Raw genomic sequence first — 23,945 nt, 5'->3', positions numbered from 1 at the left:
AAGTAGTCAATCAGCGATAGCTAGATGAGATTGGGAAAAACTACTAACCTCAGCATTGCAGGGCAGGAAGGGGCAGGTGAAATATGTGAAATAACAAACATACCCAAGATTTTCTTTGCTTCTTTTCCCCTTTTGCCTCTTGGATGAGTCCCAGACTATGCGTGAGCCCCTGAGCATGTTTCTTGAATGTCCATTACATAATCTGGCCAATGCAGAAAGTCACCCTTCAAACTGAACAGTAAACTCTTTAACTGTCTTTTAGTACAACTGAACTCCAGGGAAGACAAAACTGGATCCACTTGGACTCTCACTAAGAATGACATTTCTCCTCATACATGAAAGCCGTTAATGTAAAAATTCACACAAGCTGATGTCTTTCGTGAACTGAAGAATGAGCCAGAGACCAAAACGGTTTTAAAAATGTCCACGTTTGCCCTCACACTGGATGCTTTAAGAGCTGCAGGTCCTGGCACTTTGAGCAACGTGCCATGGGAGCACATCATGGCATTCATCTTGATTCACCACCTGCTGGGACCCACTGGAACAGATTTCAACATAAGAAGCCTTTTGAAAAAACCAAAACACAAAAAGGCTATATCAGATGCCTTGCGTTCAGATCCATCCAGTGTTTACTGAAAGCAACCTGTTTCTAATCAGAGAGAACTAATAAATCATCTGATATCAGCAGTGACAGCAGAAGGTCACTTGGCAGCCTTTGCTCTGTCTGTCTTCTGTGTGTCTGATTTACAGCTTTTATATAGCTGGTGGCATTTATGGAATGCTCCATTGAACATCATAACTGTAGTCCTTTTCAGCAGCGTGAAACATCTTTGGTAGCGTTTCAGCATCAACAGAAGCTTTATGTATGAGTCCTCCTTTGTAAACAAAGAATTTTTTCTCTTTCATGGTTAGCACATAACTGCAACAATAAGACAGAGAACTGCAACCACAATTCTGCATAACTGGGAATATTATCCTACACTGCAACCAGCAGCTCAGTGTTTTCCATATGGCTGCTGGAGAGTTTCATGTTTACTACAGGCTCATCAGCAATTCTGACTGCGGTTGGGGATCATTTGTTTGCCATTGGCCTGTTTCCCGTAGCAACGTGCCTCAAAACCTGCTGCTGCGCAGACCATTCAAAGGAGGCAACACGAACAAAGAGCAGAGGTGACAAGTCAGTCAAACAAAGTCACATGGTTATCTTTCCACCTCAGCAACTCACATCTGATGGAACACTTTAAACCTCCAAATAATGTATCCTCTCTTTCAGTGACAGCAAGTAAAAAAAAACCACACAGACCTATTCACCTTCAGCACTTTGCATTTTACAAGGCTGTTAAAGGATGGAGTCACAGAGATAGCAGCGGCTCAAACTGTGGTCACGCTGAATGTTGATCTGGCCTTGTTTTTAATGGAGGGGACATGTGGACAGTTAACTCTGCCATTAGAGCAGAATGGTAATTGATTGTCCTTTGATCTCTTAAGTGCTTTGCTTTGTGTTTCGTGCATGTGTGTGTATTAGAGAGATTGCTGGCATACAGGCCAAGCAATGCTTCATGGAGAATGAGGAGGAAGTAGCGGCTTCACTTTTAAACACAGGCGCACCAGCGACAGATGGCATGCACTTTCACATTGATTCTGAAGAGAAAAGTAAATGTGCTGTTTGAAAAAGAACATTCAGAGTCAAGTCATACTGTAGAGCTTAACCAAGATACTGAGTTCAGCGCTAATGGGATGTTGCCTTCAGAATAAAGTCCAAAATGCATTGTTTATACTGTTGTGCTAAGAGTGACAATAAGGGACAGTATAACAGTGAAAACAAATAACAAAAGAAAATAGAAGTCAAGAAATAAATATATTTTGTTTGTTGCTTATTTATTTCATGTACAAAATACATTTACTACACAAGGGAAAATATGCTTTGTACCAGATTTAGCTAGAAGCTAAATTCCACCTGTAGTCTCTGGATATGACCCCCCTGTGAGATACGGTTTAAATCTATTAACAGAGACACACGTGCACACAAGTACACAGACACAACTAATTGAAAAAATACAAATATGAAAATTTGTATCTTATATATAGAAAATTATATTCAAATTCAGCTTATTGCATAGCAGAAAGCACTTATCAGAATTAAATGAATGCCAACAAAACTACTAAACCACTAAAACCCCTTTTTTTTTCACATTCCGAGGCGTTTTCAAATTACTTGAAAACATATTTCAGGCAATAATTGCTTTAATTGCTGCGTAAAAGCGGTGCTACAGTCTGCCTTTTATGGTTCCTATCAACAAAATATTTGAGTACAATACCCAAACGCTCATCAAATCGCGATAATGTTCAGAAGAAGAACTGTTTTAGAAGAACTGAAATATGAAAGCAAACAGACGCTTTGTTATAAGTGTATGTTTGGTTGGCCAGTGTTGGCTTTTCCTAGTTCCAACTATTTCAATTAAGCTTTTATTTTGAAAATCTCCTGCCGGCAGCTCTCCTTGTAGATGCAGTGGGCTTGAAGTGAAGGCGTTTACAGAGGGCGGCGGATTTATGCGTGTGAGTGACAGTCTGTGCGCGTGCGTGTCTCCGGGATATTAACAGAGTTTGCGTTTGGTGGTGCTCTCACAGCCCTTTAGAAACAAGCTCTTTCACCCGGGACAGCGTCGGTAAGTGAATGCGACTGAGTGTTTGTGCGTGTAAACTGAGCTCGTGCGGCTTTCTAGCTCGACAAAGAACTTAAAACATCGTTTGAACTTGGCCGTTTTTTCTCAGAGCTGCAGAATAAGTGGAGTTTAAGAAGTTTGAAGGCTGTCAGCGCGATAACTTGTATCAAGACGCGATTGGAGCTAACGTTTGATATCAGTTCTTGAGCGTCGGTGCTTTAGTTATTATTGTGGCTCTTTATATAATGTATTTAAATGTGGGTGTATTTTAAACATAAAGCGGTGTGGCATTTATCACGTGAGCCTTGAAACACTGGGTCGCGCGCGGTACGTACATCCAGGTGAGCCCATCCTCTCTACAGGTGGAGGAGGCTGCTTACATTAGGCGTCACCATCCACACATCATTACAGGACGGCAATGAGGCTTGGTTTAGACAGCTAGTGAAACTAAAGACCCGAAGCTTATGTCACGGTAGACATTTTTCTTTTATGTTGCCATGTACTATGACACCTAAGATCGCTGCAGGGAGGCCGACACTTCTGTATGGAAGGACAGCAAAGCCAAGCTGCGCTGAAAACTCGTATATTTCTGTGTTGGTAACTTGTACATAGCCTGCTGGATGGACCTTTAGGTTTTGCACCAACCAGTACACCCCTGACTTTCATGCAGCATGTATGTGCTTACATTTAGAGAAATGGAAAAAGAAACATTTTCTCTTCTAAACAGTGTCATCCATCATTGGACTGCAGGGTAGTAACAAATGTGCTTACACACTTGGATAAATGCACATTTAGTCAAATTATATTACACACTTTAGACAAACCCACACCCACATGCATACACAGAGTAGCATCCAAGTGTATTTTATCCTTTCCTCCTTCTTTGGCCCATAGTCTGCTGCTAGGAGTCTGCCAAAATAGATAACCTGCAGGTAATTAGGAAGGCTACTTCTGTGTTCTGTTTTCACTGTTGGAAATGGAAGTTAATCAGCAGCAATTCCACTTCACCAAACTGATGTGAGATCAGCAAACGCAGAGGGATCGTGACAACCCTGTGCTTACTCTAATAGCCACAGAGTGGACTGACTGTAGACTGAGGTGTGAATTTTGAGCTTTCCCTGTGCCAAATTTTGGTGCTTCCCTCCCTCTGTGGATCACATTTAACGTGACCTTTTGTTGATCCTTTTAAACAACAAAAGAGTTTGTCATGGCCCTGAACAGGAAGCTTTTCCCTTTGTTCATGTTGCCCTGTCTACAAATTGATGTGTAGCTTGAAGAAGGTAAGATCCATCTCAGTTTTGTTGCTGTTTTTTGGGACACTGGCTTCATAATATTTATGAGTTATGAGTTTCACAAGCCTGATCTAATGTTTGTTTTGTTTTTTTTACCCATCCTCTAAGATTTCACGCAACTGTATTACACCAGTTGTTCTAAATCCATGATCCATTTGTTTTAGCTAGTGAAGTCTGTGGTGTTGTGTGTATGGGATAGTCTGAAAACCTTAAACAATGTAAACATCATCTGTTGGAAAGGTCACAATGTTTTAACTTTTTTATTGGTAATCCTAATTTCTTAAAAAAAAAGTTTGTGTGATATTTATGACTAATATTAAAAAAGAGAGAAACAGAATGCATGTTTGAACAGCTTTATGATGACCTATAATTATGTTTGGTTGTCACTTCACCCTCTAGTGGCCTTAGTTATGTCGGAAACGAAGGAGGAAGTAAAAGCCGTGGAATTGAGTATATGTGTGGGGAAAAGTTTGGGTTGGATGGACTGATGATGATGGTCCTTTCAAGCTTTGACTCGTGACTTGTGGTCAGTCTCTGGCATAAACAGTGTTTTTATGTTCACAACCATGCCTTTCCTACTGACTTTCCAAGTTTGTGCTAATTGCAGCCTTGACTACGTTTCTGTTATTGTTATCTTGATCGTGAAATTCCTTCTTTTTCTTTTCTTTTTTTTTTTTTAAATCCCAAACCCATTCCCCTCCCATCAGACTTGCAGATGTTTGGGAGTGGTTATTGCAGCCTAGCGAGTTATCAGCTCAAGTTACGCCATCTTCTCTTCTCCAATGTGGTTTACTTGTGGAACAGCTATGTTTGACTCTTGATGCTGATCAGGAGGATGGTGTGGTTTTTCTCCTCACAGCTCAGTTGGGTCATGTAGGCATTTTGGAAGGGCAGTGTACCTTGCTTTGCTAATTTTTCCTTCTCATAATAACTGAGCTCTAGCATGAGAACTAGTTTTTGAAGTGCAGCTTTATTTATTTACACAGTTAAGTGCAAATGATGACCTATGTGAACTTGCTTTTAGGCTAAGTTTTAATTTCCAAATAGCTGGTATGACTGGGCTCCAAAGGAGATGTGGTTGAGAAGAACGCTCCTCTGGGTCATTGTATGCAAGCACAAGCGCATGTGTGCTCTCAATTACAGTGTAGTGTTCCCAGGGTCTCCACCTTCTGTGTTTCAGAGTGAGAAGCTGCTAGAGGAGGTTAGTTACATAAGCCTGTTGGGTGTTGCGTCATTGTTTTGGGGGCCCCAGTTCAGAGAGCTGGGGCTGAGACTTCAGTTGGGTCTGATGGACCACTGCCTCCCACAAATCCAACCACCCCCCTCCATTGAAAGCAGATGCTCAATGACTCTCCTGCTGGGAGACATGGCTCAGTATTGGCAATGAAATGAGGCTCCACCTGTAGCATGGATGGACCTTATGCATTTGTCTATCAGTGTCTGTTGATTAGCTGATGTGGAAATCTGTTTCGGGTGGGCTCGGTTGCCATGACATCAAAGAGGAAAACATGCAAAACAGCAATGATTTATAGATCTACAATCCTCAAAACATCCCCACCTCTTTAGCCTCGGTACAAATAAATCAACCTCCCAAACTCTCATAATTATTCATAAAAACGTTGTGGGTCTGAGTTGGTTTCTAGTTAAATACAGTGGTGTTTGAAAAACAAAACCGAAAGCAATACCCTCTGATTGCCCTCATCAAACGATCGGGAGTGGACGTTTTTGCCTTTTTAGTGTTTCTGTGAACTGGATCTTGGGAACAAACTGCACAGAAAACCCAAAAAGAAAAAGTCTGGAATTGTGTGTTTTTAAGTGGCTGAGTGACCTTTTGGGTCTGCACGCATATTATGTTCCATATCAGTGCTCTTTGAAAACAAGCTTGTAAGTAACCCAGAGTTTCCCTCTGCGTGCTAGAAATTCCCCAGACCTGCAAATGTAAGAGCCTCAGGTGTGTCCCAAGTAAGTGAACTGTACTGCAGAGTCTTTGGTGTCCCTCTCCTGCTTTATCTTGTAGTCTGGTTAATTTCTCTCGTCATAAAAATCAGTTCTAAAAGCTGGCTCTCATTACAGTACCCACACCCTGTCTGCCGCCAAGTAACAAATGTAGAGCGTTGAGCAAGAAAAAATGAGCATGGCCGCCTTTATTGGGTGGAAATGTAAATGGTTTGGGAGGATAACGTGTTAGTTGAGTCAGTTTTTAGCAAATTCATGCAAAACACAAATTAACCAAAGTGCTGCAAATGTTTGATTAAAGGCATCATTTAAACCATTCTAAGAAGTTACATTGAATAACGGAGAGGGGTGGATGACCTGATCTGGAGGGCGAGGATGGTCCAGAGTTCCAGAACTGAGAATCCCAGCAGGCTGTAAGAGCCAGTCTGAAAGCTTGCAACTATTAAAAACTGCTGGACAGCAAAGCTAAGCCGAAAGTGTGGCTGATTTAAAAATGGATGGATAACCTGAGGAAAGCTCCTGCAAGTGAGCATTTTTATTTTAAACATAATCATACACTTCCCAGGAAGGTAAGGAACAATGCAGAGAGAGATAAAATGTGTCAGTGTTTGCAGTTTAATAGTCCAAAAATGATGCAGCGTGCACTCACATTAGACTGCTTTACAGTGTAATGGCAGATAGTGATGTTGTATATCTGCCCTGTTGAAACTACAGTGTCCTAAAGATCAACTACAAAAAGTGCCTCTTAGACACTTATCGTTTGTTTGTGGGAATAAAACGTTGTTAACTTGATAATATGCAGATATATTTTATCAGATAAGATGGGAAGTGCAGCAGAAAATAACCTGGTGATCTGTGTCCCTCCTCACTTCTGTTGACTGTTTACTTAAGGGGGGTAATAATAAAGGAACTACTGAAGCACCTTTCCTTAATATTTAGCTTTCATTTTTGCTGCCACTCAACCGTGCCGCATCACTCAATTAGGAACTTTCTAAAGTAAAACTGACTGCAACCTGCGTTCATGTCTACTAATCAGAAGTCCAGCTGTGGCAGTTTGATCTGAATGCAATGCTGAAAGGTGCTTCATTGAATCAAGCATTTAAAATAAAAAACAACAACAACAAAACTGCAGGAATCTTGTCTTGATACGATGAAAGCATAAATGGCCTTCTCAAGACCATTAAAAGGAAGAATGTATTGGGCTGTTCAGGCTGGACGGTGTCTGCTTTGATCCTGACAAATCTTGAAACAACATAAATTTCATGGCATTACCCATTGTGTACTGGAAACTGCTGAGATGCTGTCATTAAGTGCTGTCAGGCACCGAAGCCTGTTCCTCCATATTGGCTGATGTAGGTCATGGAGACAGTGTTGCACAGGCATGTCAGTAGCTTTTGTAATAGTTCATCAGTTCATCTCTTTAAATTCATACTTTTTCTTTTGTCCACAGCATTATGACCTGTTATGTTGTGGAGAATAACCAGATATTTTCACACTTTGTTATAAATATGAAGCTATACTACTTGTTTTCATTTATGTCCGTGCAGTCACAAGAACAGAACACAATGTTAATTTGTATTTGTTCTCTGTACTTGCTCTGATATAAAGTTGAAATTTCCAGCATGCCTAGTGACTGAGTTAATGATTTGTTGTTTCAGGATCAAGTGGCATTGAGAGGTGTGGACGATAGAGGAAGGAAATTGAACTCTTAAGTATTCATCCTGTAAGTATTTAAGTTGGGTCCATTTGCACTTCTTGTAAAAAGCGACTCCTCTCTGAAACTTTGAATGTTTTGTACGATAGAAAGAAATAAGAGGACAATCATGTCCTATATTTCCTGCGATCACCCATGCATGAACCTCTGTGTGTTTGGCTGACCAGTTATTGGTAACCATTTGTCAGGGACATAATAATGTGCAGCGATAATGAGGCGAATGAACGTTGGGCCCTGGCTGTGCATACAATAGACAACTTCTCACTGGTGGCTGCTGTTATGTTATGTTTCCAATTTTCCATCAGTTGATATTTTCCTCTCAAACTCTCTTCCTTTTAATGAGCTTCCAGTTTTTGATGTAGCCTGCAACCATGTACTTTATATTAAGTAATGTTTAATCAGCACAATGTTTGTGATATAATGGGGAAAAAAAGCTGAGATTGATAAAGTCCTTTGAAATATTTGTATTCACATTAATTATGCTGTGTTTTTAAAGTTGCCAGAACTTTTGTTTTTACATAATTTATCTATGCAAAAATAATTCATTAAGGGTTATTTTGTGGCAATATTATATTGTGTATTCAGATTTAAAAAACAAAAACAAATTAAAATGCCCTGGAAATGCAAATAATTGCTGTTTAATTTATAAATGCAGACAGTTTGCCGTCAGTCTGAATGTGTCTTTGTTAACGAGCACAGCTCAACTGGCTGCCAGCTCATTATATTCTGGTTATATTCCTATAGTGCAGAGACTAAGACCAAATGTAATGGTTAAATATGAATTTCTGTCTATGTAGACAACTGCAGATGTTTGATTTTATTTTTTATTTTTATTGTTTTTCATAAGTAATTGCTGTCCTGTTACAAACGGATTGCATGTAATTGCCAGCCTGATGCCATTTAATAGCTGGCAGTCTGTCTTACTGCAGGTTTTAGTGGCAGTATTGGTGTGTTTGACAGCCTCCTTTGCAGCTAGAAAATTAAAAAAGTGATCTCACTGGATAAAATTGATATTTGTAGATGCAAAAGGTGAAAAATTGCAGTATATATTATTAAAATACTCAACCACAGTACCGCAACATGTTAAAAGTCACAATAATGTATCGTCAGTGAAGTATTGTTATAATACTGTGTCGTATTCCTGGCTCTAATTTATTGTAAAAGACAAAATATTTTATGTTTTTTAAATATCAAAATAAAAACCAGCTCAGTTTGTTTCCCTAACATCCCTCTTCCTCGCTGCTTTAGTTTACTGTTGCCACCTTGATGCTTTTGTCACTGGATAGATCCTCTTTATACCCATAAAGAAGGGTTTTCCAATGTTGCTTTACAATGACATCTTGCTCTTCTTGCACAGGAGCCGTCTTTGCCTCTCTCTGCTGTTTCTCTGCTGTTTTAATTGGATGAATGAGCAGTGAGGCAGAGCAGCATGTGATCAGTGCACATTGTGGTGGTGTGGGGAGGATGAGAACCCTTGTGCTGCGTCTAACTTTTTCTCTCAGCCATCATTTTGCATGTAAAAACAGCTGAAATCCCACCATAGCCTTTCTTCATGGTTTTGTTCATATTTGCTGCATTTAGAAAATCTGACCTGATTTGTTCTCTTGCTGGCACTTGCCGGCTTTATTTGCCATTGATTACCACTTAAGCTCTAAAGCTCCGAGAATGGTATTTGGGTCGGCCCTTTTGTTTATAGAAGTTTCTAGAAACTGACCAGATTTATTTACACCTTGGACTACTTCAGATTTCTCTGAAATGAATAATAATAATAATAATAAACTTTATTTATAAAGCACATTAAAAAAAAACCAAGGTGCTTGACAAAAAAATAAAATAAAATAGGAAAAAGGAGATGGGAGGGAAAAGAGAAAGGACCTGGCACGTATCAATTATAAAACCATGACAATTATAATACATAAAAGTAGTTAACAAAGCATAACGGATAAAAATGTATCAACGCACACCAAATATTAACTAGGTGGAAAAGCAAGATTAAATTAATAAGTCTTCAGCCGTGATTTAAGCAGTGGCATAGAGTCAGACGCCCGGATAGCAACAGGAAGATTGTTCCATAAGACTGGGGCAGCTACAGCAAACGCACGGTTGCCCCGAGACTTCAGCCAAGAACGAGGTTGCTCCAGAAGAAGTTGGGTAGCAGATCTAAGTGCTCTGACAGGAGTGTGTAACCTACGAGGAGGACAGGCCAATGTAAAGAGAGTTGCAATAGTCCAACCTGGAAGTCACGAATGCGTGAATAAGTTTTCCAGGTCATTATGCGGAATATAGCGCTTAGCCTTAGAAATGAGGCGCAGCTGATTAAAACTAGACCTCACTACGGCAGACGCTTGCCAAATTTAAACGAGCTATCCAGTAATATGCCCAAATTACTTCCATAATCAGAAGGGGAGCTAGCAAAAGGCATCAGAGCAGCACACAATTGGTCGCGGGGGATTTTACTATCGAACACCACGATCTCAGTTTTCTTTTCGTTCAGGACAAGAGTATTACTCTTGAACCAATCTTTAACCTCGCATGCATTCACAAAAATAGTGAAAAGACATAGCAAGATCGTCAGTAATGTTTAAATAAATCTGTATATCATCAGCATAGCAATGAAGAAATGAAGCAAGCTCATTTAATGGCCCCAATGGCACAACCTACTCAAAGACTTGTAGCACTGAGGCTCTTTTCTCATTGTTGCCTGTTTTCTCATTGCTCATTTTACTGAAGCTGAGTTAAAGGTGAAGAAGACGAATGGGTTACTGAAAAGCTTCATATTTCTCTGCTAGTCTTTAACAACCTGGAGGAACTGGCCCTGGCAGCCTGTTCGGTTTTTATTGTTGGCTTCCGGCTGGCCTCGTGTCTGTTTCTCCCCATTGCTTTGTACCTCTGAGGGGAGCCTGGCACATACAAACAGTTCCTCCTCTGGGCAGCTGGCGTTCTCTCCTGTCCACATGGATACCTGTAGGATTTAAATCGCATCAACCAGTTCGGATTTATAGTGTCTCATCCTGCTGTTGTAGCAATCATGGTTGTGAGGGTAGGCAGAGCTTATAGTTTCTTATTGGTTCTTCCAAAGCAGTTATCTAGGTAGTTTATGTTGATAATTCAATATTTTATTATTAATTAGCTAGCATCGTCTCTGCCATTGATGGCCAAACTTTCTGCTGTTTATGTTGTGCGTCTTTGTAGATGTTACAAAGATTGAACCTCAGTAGCTGTTGTGTTGCCATAATAGGGTAGTATGTTGCCAAATACACACACACGGGCTTAAGTGGCCTAAATGTGACACTGAGTGCTTATATAGAGACCCTCATTGAGTCACACCAATGTTTTATTTTTATTTTTGTTGTTACAAATAATCAAATATATTACAGTTCTTTTTTTTCTTAAGCGTGATCAGTGGTCCTGTAATCTAGTGTAGTTGGAGAAAAGGTCAAAGTTATTAATTGTACAATATTTTATTATGAATATCAATTTGAAAATCATTTAAAGAGAACTTTTAAAAAGTTTACAGTGTATGCTGCCAGAGGTCTTAGAAAATAAATTGCGTCAGAGTAAATGGGTAATTTTTAAATCACACACGGCAGTAAAGCGGCACTAAAGGTTAGTGTTCCATTTTGATCACTTGTGTAGTTTTATTTGGTTAATGTTTATATATTCAGACAGCTGGAATTTGAATGCTGGCAAGTTTTAAAGGTGGGAATCTTCAGATTACAACCTTCCTTCCCACAGAAAGTGAACCTGGCTTTAACCTGAGATCTGCAGTAACAATCCAGAGTTTTTCAGAGGCTAAGAAAACACGTGTAACCCTTTAAAACCCTGTGTTTATTATCCAACCAGTCACTCATTCATTTTCTCCCACTCATCCAGTTCAAGGTTGTGGAGGGATTAGAGCCTACCTCCTTTATTGTAGGCCAAGAGATGGGCCAGACTATTGCACAGCTAAAACAGATAAACCACGCGCGCTTCTATTCACTCCTACGGCCAATTTAGAATTAACAATTAACTTAACGTGTGCATGCCTTTAGTCTGTGGGAGGAAGTCGGAGTACATGGATACAAGCAGGGAGGACTTGCAGACTTCACACAGTCTCTAGTCGACCAGTGGGTTTGAATCCAGAACCTTCTTGTTGCAATCTTTTGTACCACTTGGAGGCTAATTGTGGTGAATTTTCCCACACGTCTAATGAAGGGTGTCATTTTTATTATCAATCTTGACTATATACAGTATAAAATATGGGTCCTATCTAGTAAGTCATACTTGTTCCTGGGGAGCAACTCCCAGGCTGCCCTTTGTCACCCATAATTTTTATGGACAGAATTTCCTGGCATAGTCAAGTGGCATAACTCTTGTTCACGAGTGAGGTGAAAAGGGAGCGGGAGATCGACAGATGGATTGGTGCTGCAGCTGCAGTGATGTGAACATTTTACCAGTCTGTTGTGGTGAAGAGAAAGCTGAGTGAATAAGTGAAGCTCTCGATTTACCTGATGAGCTGAAGGAGGTGGCCTGAGGGAGAGGGTCTGGGCTTCTTTGATTAGACTGCTGCCCCCGTGACCTGGCCCTGGATAAGTGGAAGAGGGTGGATGGATTCCTTCCTTCCTATCTTTTTATATTGCCTGCTGGCATGTTGTTGATATTACATTCTCATCCATATAAGGTAAAGTGCTAACGTATCAGCTAACAATAGCTAGCTTGGTTAGTAAGTCTTATTCATAAAGTGTAAAGGAAGAATACACAGAGACACGTGGAATTCTTAGTGCTAACTAACACATTAATAAAACACTGGACTTCAGTCAACAGAACTGAAGTTTCTGGAGCTTTCCATACGACACAGTCAGAATAATCAACTGAGAAAAGGCTTTAACAGTGTTTGTGCCCATACAGTTTAATCGTGGATGTGGCCTTTTCAGAGACTGGGTGTCTGGCTCCAGTACACCTGTGGCTATGATGATGCCTTACAGCTGGACGTTTGGAAGCTCATGGGTAATGACTCAGATTTTGAGTACCTACTGGATTCACTTCATGTTTCAGCTCTGGAGGTTGTCCACTGGTCTTGACATTCACTGTGTTTTGCAGCTTGCCTGGTTTGGTGGAGGTATACATTATTTTTCCCCTCTCTTTCTGAAACAAAACCTTTCGGTTTAAGCCTTTGGATGAAGTTGTTCTTTGAACTGGAAGAAACATTGTGGAGTTGGCCTTGTGAACCTGAATCTGTGCATATTTGAGTAGCAGAGGAGTCTTTGCTGACAGGTTTGTTACAGCTTCCTGCTGTTTGCTTAAACCATAATTTAGTCCTCATTTTCCTGAGTTCCTTCAGTGTCCATACTTACACGGACCCACCTCCAGTACAAATAAACACTCTCTCCAAATCCACCCACACGGTTCTCTCCATAAATTAGGAGTATGTGTATGTTATGTGTCTACTGTACATTCTTATTACGAAACCTTTTTTTTGACATTCACCCATCAATTTAACTTCTCTCTTTCTCACTTATATAAAATCTGTGTGTATGTGTGTGTGAAACTTGTAGCTCGCAGTGCTGTGTGAGATAAATATGACTCATGCTGAAACAGGACACTCTCTATGACAGCAGGCCTGAAACAAGAAAGAGGTTGCAGTTAGGTCATGTCAGTTGTGTCAGTTCAAATATTTGAAATTAGTTATACTTAGTCAGAAACGAGAGACCAGACGCAGCTGAGTGAGGTCATGATGTGTGATGTTACCAGGTGCTTCCAGGTGCTCCCATCATCACCCCTCCTCCTGTCACGTCTAGGCAGTTAGGGCTGATCAGAAGTAGGTGATGACTTAAAGACGGAGTCATCACTAAGTGCCACAGGCTGACAGACAATATAATCATATGGCACATTGACGTCTGGGGAAATTTTAGATGGCACTCGTCATCAGAAAGGTTGCCTACCCCTGTTTTATAGGAAAGCATTTGTGCAGAATGCCTGAGATGGCACGGCCACGTGGCTGTATGTGTAACCTTGATGCACAATTGCAGAGCTGCTGAAGACTTCTGAACACACCAGTGATACTTGTTTATCCATATTAATCTGATGATGCATTTCCTGCTGGTTATGTTGAAAACCAGTTAGGTTACCAAGCGCTATAAGAATCAGCAGCTGTAGTAGATTTTAAAAATTACAGTTTTATTTGTTTTCCTTTCCACATCTACACACTCTCTTGTTGTTTGATTGCCCTAAACCAGTCTTTACTTGGGCTGTTTGTCAGCTTAGTCTGAGATGGTTACAGCACTTTTTCACAATATTCATTCTCCCTTAATGCTCTTAAGTCAGATTTATTTGGGTGTGCTGCTCTTGTTGCTCGCTGTTTGGCTCACTTTCTGTTCCAAGCAGCAGGCAGCTGCTAAACCCTCTGTTCTCCGCCCAGCGAAAGTGGAGCATTCAACCTTAACATAGACAGATGACACTGCATTGAAGACCAAACCGAAGGTCCAAATAAAAAATGTTCGTTTATGCCTGCTGATTGCTAACTTTTTAAGACTTTGATGATTACTAACACCATGCTCTTTAAACTGACAGCTACACTTATAGAAGAAGCGATATTTTGTTTTTATTTTTCACTTCTACAGATTTTATTTTATTTTTTAAAGTTCAGGATAATGTAAAAGATGCTTGTAATCATATTTAAAATTCAGTACTCTGAGGCTCTCTGGTTATTACTTTTTTCACAGCAGATCTTTTGAGTCCTTGCATCATAAGGTGGTTTGGTGGCATCCAGAGGACCAACAACACAGGGTTTTCACTCATCCTAAGATGACATGGGTTTAGGTTATTCTGCTGATTTTCCAAGTAGGCAACAGCTTATAAAAGTCTTCATAAAAAGTATTTGGGAATCTAAGGAAAAGCTGAAGCTTCCATAACCTTTGCTTCCATAATTGCTTTTCATAATCTGTAAAATGGTAGAAAATCTCAAAACTTCAGAAACTTCTTTGAAAGCAGGTCTCACTTATTGGCTTTATGTGGTTAGCTTAGTTAGTAACTGAAGATTATTAAGATTCATATTTTTCATATTTTTAGACCTGCTAAACACTGCCACAACATGTAACGTAGAACCTGAATCCTGCTTGTGCCTGCGTTTGTTGCTTATGGCTGTTGGGCTGCGGCCATATGGGAAAGTAGCGGCCTCTGAGCTGTTGCTTTTTCTGGTTTATTGTTCCCCTGTTTGAGTCATCAGGGCCGCTGGAAGGAATGGAAAGGGATTCCTCCCCTTCCTATCTTTGCCGGGTGACTTGGTCCCCCCCCCCCCCCTTTAATTCTCGTTCTTTGTTGGAGCTGATTAGGACAGATTCCCATTTCTGTTTATCACCAGCATGATGTCAGGCACACACTCCTGGTTGTACTTCCCCTGACTGGTTTCATAGTGATCCCTTCCCAGAAGTCTCACTTATTTGCTAACTGTTGCTGCCTAAGCAGGTCAGCACTCGTCACCGCCAAAAACCCACCCTGTTTTGATTTGTAAGCTGTGGTTACTGGTGAGCCACCATTTGATTCCACACTAGTCTGTCCAGTCCTAACCTTCTGACAGTCTGACACTGTCCTGCTTCTTTTGTTTTCTTCTGACTGGATATTTTTCCTGGAGACAATCTGTTCATAAAGAAAAACTGGAAGCAGGGGAGCTATGAAAGGTACAGCCCACTCATCATGCTCTGGCCAATCATTTACTTGTTATAGCTGCTCTCTCTTTTTTTTTTTTTTTTTTTTTTTTCTTTTTTTTTTCTTTTTTCCATTTTTGTCCCATTTGAGCTGTATGATTGCTCTTGTGTTGGACATATCCGCCCATTAATGTCCTTTGAAAGCCCGTTAGTCTAACTGGGGGCCCAAGTGGCAGGCTTTGGTGAAAGAGGGGTCTGGTTAGTGTAATGTCATTTCTGCTGCTGCCAAGTAGACATGTAGGTCAGTGGCAGTGTAGGATGATGAAGGCGAGAGAGAAGACTGGAGTACAGCTGATAGACACAGAGGGAGCAGAGGGCCTGGAACTGTCATCGACGGTGCTGTCAAGATAAGATGTCTGCCGTGTAAATACAGCTTCGGGGGAAAAATGCATCTTTTTATGGTCATCTCTTTGCTTTTCTTTGCAATTTTAACTTTTAATCAGACACATCTTTTTTTTTACCCCCAATTTTTTCCTTTTTGTTTGACCCTCTAACTCCTTTATCTGCCCTCTTTGAAGCTCTTATCAGCTCTTTGACTGTCTATTTATGGCCACTTAGTGACACCTTGAAATCTTGTGCTGCAGTATAAGGTGCTCATGGAAGGTCTGGACCTAATGCACATTGCACTAGAAGCTGAAAGTAGAGACTGTGAACTGTTTAACAAGAGAAAGAAACTTTGAGTGTGCCGACTGATCTGGATGCTTACTGTGTAGTTTGAGAGAACAGAGCTGTGTTGAATGAAGGTTCAAGCTGGGCTCTGATGGGCATAAACAAGCAGCAAACTCGAGGTGAGGTTTGAAGTTTTGCCGTGTTACTGAACATGTGAATAGTACATGTCCACCCACTTAATTTTTGTAGACGGAGCATTTGGTTGCAAAATATTTGGTGTACTTTTTATTCAGTTAATGTTTTAGATGAATTCACTGGATATTATGTATTTAAAAGCTAGACGTCTAGGTTAAAATAGATTTTGAAACTTGTCACTTTTCTGGAAAATTAGCAAACATTTGGGAGATCCAGCTTTTGCTGGTTGTTCTCATTTTATTGACTTGTTATATTTGCTCATTACAAAAGTGAGACAGTGACTTTTCTTTCCTTAAAGTCTGAATGATATTCAGTCATGGAAAACAGTTGATTCTTTAGTTACTTTATTTATTTGCAGTTTATTTCTTGTGACTGTTTACATGTTATCTCCATGCAACTCTTCTCCTAAAGATTTAAACGATCATCCAGGTTTATTTAAACACATATTTTTGCATAATGCTTTGGTTTTGTGCATAAAACCTGGTACAGGGATTCTGCAAAATGATCTATGACAAGAAGAAATGCCCTTCATCAATGTTATATAGAAGTAATGAATGCATTAGAGAATTTGTTTTTCAGCATCACATTGAGACAGGATATTTCTTGAGCTTGGCATGGGTCAGAGCTTTGCTCTTAACAACAAAGGTAACAGGAGCAACTGAGAAATTCAACTGGCAACAACACGAAACATCTTATTTCTACAGTTGTAACATGGTAGGACATGCCCACAATACCTCACCTAAAAGGCGTCCAGAAGGCTTGATGCCCAAACCACTTCAACTGGCTCCTTTCGATGTGGAGGAGCTACTGTGCTTAAAGTCCCCCTTGAATGACTGAGCTTCTATCTGTAAGGCAGAGCCCAGCCACTCTTGGAAGGAGACTCCTTTCCGCTGCTTGTGTCCGCAACCTCATTCTTTTGGTCACTATCCATAGCTCGGGACCATAGGTGAGAGTAGGAATGTTAATTTCTCTTATACTCGGCTCTTTTCACCACAACAGATCTGTTCTGCTGCCCCCATCTGTCAGTCTTGCGGACTTGTGGACAAGACCCCAAGACACCTAAAGTCCCTCATGTAGGACAGTAACTTGTCTTTGACCCAGAGTAGACACTCTACCCTCTTCCAGCTGAGAATCATGGTCTTGGATTTGATTGTGCTGATTCCAGAATCTTCCTTTAAAACAGGAGCTGCTGAGTATGCTCAGACTGCCTGCATGGCTGATCCCCATCAAAGGACATCAGCCAATGAAGGGAGCAGGTTTAATAGTACTCATAGTTCCAGTTTTTCTGCATCCTGGGGCATTGTTGTGGTCTGTTTGCAACTGTTTATGGAAAAACAGGAGTGGAGTGCTTTTTGCCCTGATTTTTCTGTTTTGCTGACAGTTCAGTGTGGTCGGGGCATGTTTGCAATCAGCATTCAGTTCTGACTTAACAAGGGGCTAAATTGAAATCACATTTGCTCCCACAGTTCTCTGCTGGCTTTGGAAGAGCTAATGTTTCTCCAACTGCTTTGCTCTGCTAATTAGCTCTGGAGCAGCTGAACCCCATCGCTCTCAAAGCTCAGAGCACAATACTACAGAAGCTCAAAGCTTGGCCCTGTGCCTGCAGCTGCTTTTTATACCAGCTGAAAAAACTTTGAATTACTTTTACGGTTTACCTTTTCACACAGCCATAAACAAGCTAGAAATTCTGGAGAATGAGGTGATGTCAGGAATTAGAAAGCTACTGAGGCCTGTATTTATACTGTGGTTATGCTGCATGACCAGCACTAGATGGTGCTGTTTGCTGTAAAGCTTCAAGCCACAGTGGAAGTATTTGTCTCTGATTCTGTACTCCAAAATTATTTGTTGTTGTTGTTGGTGGTGGTGGTGGTGGTGGTGCCCCCACCACCACCCAAAAGACATGTAACGTTTTCTCTGCCTACCTACTACATGAGGCTGCCTGTCACGTTGTGCGTTGCAGAGCCCCCACCCTTATCTTTGAGTTCCTTCCTTCCTGTCCAAAGAGTGGACAGACTGAAAGGAAGGTGTAATAGAAAGATGAAGCTTTCTCTGCTTCTTGAACAGACTGTTTACAGACCTAAGCTCATTACTAAGTCCATAGTTTGTGTTTGGAGACCAGTAAGATGACCTGAGCTTTTTGTGCGAGACAGACAAAATGCAAATGCATTTGTCTGTTTAGTTTGTGTACACTGGAAGGATTACTGGCCTGACAGCTGAAATTGATCCAAGAGACCAGCAGAGGTCTATTTTAGGGAGATTGAGTGCTGTCAGAACCTCAATGTCAAAGTTCTTAAACCAGTTTTGCCAATGAGTTTATTTTTAGACACTTTCCATTAAAAGCAAGTTAATTTTATGTCCAAGGCGCAAGCAAGGAAGAACAACTCACAACTATTCCATACAGTTTTCTTGACCTCTGCAGCACTATACTGTCTGTAAGAGGAGTGGTACTATTAACTATTATTAATAGTACTATTAAGTGGGAATGTTTTGGAATCAGCAAATTCCTGCATAGATAACTGATGTTTATCAAAGTCACAAACTAATTTGGCTAATAACTCCAGATTTTCTGTCAGGTTTTTATTTATTTTTTAAAACAGGTCTTATCTTAGTTACCATAACAAAATATAGTGTGTGTGTGAGCACTTACTGCATTAATCTTTTTTTTTTTTTTTTCTCTTTACGCTCAAAAGAATACGCGCTTGCAATTTCTCCAAGAACTACTTGGATTTTGATGTTCCAGTTAAAGTGATGAGGGTTGTAAAGATGCCCTTTCTCATAAAGACTCTAAATCTGTTCTTCTGAAGACAGACTGGTTGTTGTGAACCACATTATTCAAAGGGAACAGATTGAATTCAGTTCCTGCAAAGATTGCATCTGACCTTAAAGAAGTTTAATAGAAGCAAAGAAACTGCAAAGCACACTCAGTAACTCTAAAATGGTAAATGGTTTTTTATTTATAAAGTTTATAAAGCAGCTGCTTTGTTTTCACAGTGAGCAATGAATTCAAAATTTTATCAATAAATTTTAGAGGAGTGTCATGACAGCACTCCATAACCTTTTTGCTTAGGTTTTTTTTAAAAAGAAGGGAATTCAGGTTTGGGATGGTCAAATCAGGCCTTACTACAACTATGAGCTTTTTTAAGTTCCTAAATTCATCCCAAGTTTATAAATGCAAATTTCGATTACAGTTTTTGAGTGCAGCGTTTTCCTTTGATTTGACTTCTCACTGTCCTCGGTTTAATTGGCCTCATGACTAGTACTTGTGATTTTCATCATTTGATTGATCTGGCCTGCCGCTGTTGGACTGGGAAAGCACCGTTCTAAATTTGTCACCCACCTACCCACCTCTCGAGTTCACGCCTGCTGTAGATCTGGCCACCGCACATGCGTCCCTAAAGGAGGCTTGTAGATAGGTGGGTGGGGGGTATCTGGGCCTGTCAGTCTATCTTTATGCCCCAGTAGTCCTATCCCACAAGCCTCCAGAGCGCTGACCTTCCACAAGGCTTAGAACTGTTAGACCCCAATATCCTGGAAAGACTTCTGTATCCACCAGAAACACTTACTAAGGATCATTGGCTCTTTGATTACCTACATTATCAAGGTATGTTCTCTACGGCTAGTGAAATAATGTGCTTAAGTTACTTTTTTTTTTTTTTTTTTTAAAAGATTTTAATAATGCAGCCAAATATTAGATGATTTTGAGATTGTTTCCTATCAACACCATATTTTTTCAGACTTGCTGTTCTAAAATGTCGTTTTTAAGTGGTGTCGTTGAAATACAGTTTAGATTATAATACAGAGGCTTTAATAATAAGCCGGTGTATTTGAGTTTTTATGTGTATTTGAACTTTAACAGCTTTAAATTGCACCAGTCTATACATGCCTTCTTTTAACAGCGACTTGTTGCATATCTTATCTATGATTTTTGTAGAAAATATGTCGGGTGGGAGTTATTCAGTGATTTGTTTTATCTGTGTACGTTTCAAGCAAACTAATGGCCTGAGTGAGATTTTGAATCTGGGGGGCTGGTGAGCTCCTCCATGTGTGATTCATTCAGTGGTGAGTGACTGGTTGGGGAGACTACAGTTGCTCATTGTGCTGCACCTGCTCTCGCTCCGTCAGGACACACAGACAGAAATAGAGCCCTGCCTAACAGGGCAACACACACAAAACATTTTACACAAGCTTTTCCGTTTATACAAACCCCATCTTTAATTATTACTCATGACGAGCTTTAGCAGTGTTCTTGAGCCAGCTACAGTCAAACTGCCTGCAGGTGGTGTGTGAGGAAGTCTTTCTTAAAAATAATTTTCATGGAGGAAAAAAAACAAAATAAAGAAAACACCCAAACTATTTGGAATGAAATATTCAGGCTTCATATACAAACACTCCTGTATACATCATTTAGTCAGAAAACCCAGAGCAAAGGGAGTTATTTTTACCTCTGCTCCAAAAATACACGAGCCCTGGTTCAGTCACTTAATTGGCTGAGGTCTGATCTGGTTTCCGACTTTGAGGAAGAAGGGAAAGCAGAGCGGTGACGTTGTGACCGTCTTTGGTTACACATTGTCAGTGGTTGACTGTCATTTACTTTTCTCAGCTGTTTGTCGTGATGTCAGACTTTCTATGATTTCACTGGCTGAGATCCAAAGCACCTAATCCAGGAAGTGTGTGTGTGTGTGTGTGTGTGTGTGTGTGTGTGTGTGTGTGTGTGTGTGTGTGTGTGTGTGTGTGTGTGTGTGTGTGTGTGTGTGTGTGTGTGTGTGTGTGTGTGTGTGTGTGTGTGTGTGTGTGTGTGTGTGTGTGTGAGTGAGAGTATTAATGTATGTGTTCTCTCATCTGGAGAACTTGAGGCAGTGTGATTGTCTATCATTTCCTTCCAGCGACTTGAGTTCAGGATCTGATGGCTGGTTTATCTGTCAGGATGGATAGTGTGGTCCTGTGCTGTTCTATCAGAGGACATAATAAATTTGACTTGGACCTTTATTTAAGGAACAGGACGAGCCTTTATGAAGGGTTAGTGTTGTCCACAGCTTTATTTTAGCCTGGACATCCTCTTGTCATTAGCCGGGGTTCACTAAACCACAGGACTGATGTATTAAATAGTACTTAGAATAGCTTAAGCTTTGTTTTGTTTACTGTTCTGTCATTACAGATCAGCCTTTAACCTTGTAAGGTTCCTTCGTTTGACATACTTTGCCTTTGTCAAATCACTGGATCAGCATGACACTTGGCTTCACAGGTCATAGCTTTACCTTTCCATTGTCTGGTTAGCCATTGAATATTTTTAAGGAAAGTGATGATAAAATTGTGTAAAATGCCACTAGGAGTACACTGGCTTCCTGTGGTTTGTTTATAGCTCCTTCTGATCTTTCTGTGACTTTAAAACTTTTTAAACACTGAATTAGCACTGTGCTAATGTGTCCATGTAGCAAAGCTGTGTTGGCAAAGCACGAAAAGTATCTCTACCTTTTTAATGTTTTAGTCAAACACTGGATCATCAAAATGCATAGATTGCATCTAAAGGATGGGCTTAGCACCAGTTGGTTAGTGAAGACTTACCAGGCGTTAATCCTCCTGACCAAAATTTACTAACTGACCTTCCTTCAGTATGATTGAGCCCATAAAATCATCAGGGAAGTGTTTGCTGAGCTCACAGAGTGAGGGATCCACAGACTGTACAATTCTTTTTGTAACCAAAGCAGTCGCCCCCTACTGGTCTTTATAAGAATGCTTATTGAAGGCACTTCGGCACTGGCTTCACTTTATGGAACCACGAGCTTAGTCCATGTTTGTATATTGTCTATGGTACAAAGGATTGAAATTTGGTACGGTCATTTGGAGAAAGTCCTCTGGATTTGTGTTTATGCTTGCATTTTTTTTTAACCATGTCTCTGTAACATCTCACAAGGTTCTGGAATCCTGGACTTTTTGTAAGGAAGTACATAGAAAATTCAACGAGCCACAGATACTTCAGAAAGAGAAAACTTAAAAAAATATATACTAAGGACAATATGCATAATTTGGAGAGATTAGAAAGTTTTGTGGTGCTGAAAGCTTGTTGGTTTTTTTTGCCCTGAAGCCACTTAGATGCATATACACCATTCTTTACGTAGCAGCCAGAGTCTTGCAGGACGCTTATTAGTCTTTGTGATCCCTTGTGGTGACTCTTGTTCATTTTTACTCCTACATGACAGCTTTTCTTTTATTTTAAAATCACAAGCTCTGGGTCTGATATCTTATGAATGGTGATTTATGGAGCGCAAGTAATAGCATGTAGGAGGTAAAGTATTTGTCCTTGGCACTGACCTCAAATTTTGGTTTTGGATTTGTTCTCCAGCTGAAAGCATAGTCATTTGTGATTTTTGTTACAGTCGTGTGTGGTTCAAATGTTCAAATCAGATTGTGTCATTGAATCCATGTCCCATTATGGCATGAAGTCTGCCTGGATTATCTTGAAACATTAAGTGTTAGCTGCAGCATTGAGCTGTGGTGTTGGATTTAGTAGATGAGATGTAGCTGATGTAAAGTGAGGGTGAACTAACTCTATGAGAATGTACTGCCAGCACTGTATTGACAGTCTATCCACAAGTCTATATGTTAATGAAGCTCAAGAACTCCTCTTAAACTGATGTGAATGTTGAAAAACTGGAATCATCAGGTTTGACACTAAGAGAAGACATAATTCCCTATGTTCTGTAAACTAGGGACGGATTGATCCGATATCTTTGCGATCCTGGATTGGATCAGTGAGCCCACTGATTGAGCCAGTCAGTGGGGCTTGGACTCTGTTAATTATATTTTCTGTTTACTCCAAAAGTGTGCAGGTTGCTAGCAGGGAAGCTAACACATAATGGAGGAATGCAGGAAGTTTGTAGCAAAGGGCCAGCGGAAATATTTGACATGTGCAATAACTTTTCTTTGAATGTTTGCAATCGTTTTTAACTGGACTGCAAACTGTTGTCAAGCAAGTTGATGAAAACCTTGGACACGTGTTGTTTTTTTTTTGTTTTTTTTTTTTAAAACGTCTTCATTTAACTTTAACTTAACCCTGTTACTCTCCAACATTTTCTAATAAATTCCAGTAATGGTATATATTTTTTCGATGTATTTATTTTTTACATTCTGTTATAAAAAGTTAGATCAATTCTCTTCCTCAGAGATATAAAAATGAATGTAACCCTACTAATGGATCTGCACTTGGTATTGGCAGATACCTTTATGTTTCATGTATCTGCCAATCTTAATGAATCTGGAAAAAGTTGGGACTTTGCATCCGTGCTTGAAATGCTTTCAAGGTAAAGCGTTGTTCTTTTTTTTAAATCACCATGTAGAAGTCAAACACGGGGGCTGACTTGCCACGTCTGCTTTTGCTGGCCAAGACATGACGATCACTGCTAGGAGAGACTATTTAGCAAAATAGTTGAGTTTATTTAGGTATTTCATTGCTCTTAGCTGAGTACCTGTGCCATTGATAATGTTTATTCGGACATAGCAGAGCTGGACTACCAAGCCCATAGTTCACTGAGTTCCCAGCTCTTAACTCTGGAAATAATTACATCTTGCCAGGCACTGATCATTGTAGCTACATTTGGTTCCCTTTACCAGTGGCAGCCTCCACTCTGCTGGCTCGCCTCACTCTGGGTCGAGACATGAGCTTTCCTCCAGTATCTCTATCCATACCCTTAAGCATTCCCATCCTCCAGGATGACAGTTCCTGGGAAGGTGTCCGTGGCGCTTGAGGGTGGAAACAAATTCTCTGGCAAGCAGAGTTGATAAAGAATCTTGGTTCTGTAGCGCTCTCTCCTCTCACCAGATGTGCAGTGTTTATCAC

General features: G+C 40.3%; 1 protein-coding gene across 2 annotated transcripts in view; it reads left to right on the top strand.

Moving 5' to 3' along the window:
- Positions 1-2,518: 2,518 nt before the first annotated feature.
- svila (supervillin a) overlaps positions 2,519-23,945 on the top strand; it is a 76,515-nt gene continuing 55,088 nt past the window's right edge. For both annotated transcript variants that reach the window (XM_076887930.1, XM_076887929.1), the window contains exons 1-2: positions 2,519-2,666; positions 7,570-7,634. The gene's annotated coding sequence lies outside the window, so the exon portion shown is untranslated. The remainder of the gene's footprint in view (positions 2,667-7,569; positions 7,635-23,945) is intronic.

The sequence above is a fragment of the Maylandia zebra genome, linkage group LG9 (genome assembly GCF_041146795.1).
Source record: "Maylandia zebra isolate NMK-2024a linkage group LG9, Mzebra_GT3a, whole genome shotgun sequence".
Classification (NCBI taxonomy): Eukaryota; Metazoa; Chordata; class Actinopteri; order Cichliformes; family Cichlidae; genus Maylandia; species Maylandia zebra.
Note: the sequence above shows the minus strand (reverse complement) of the source record. Positions and strands in the feature narration are given on the sequence as shown.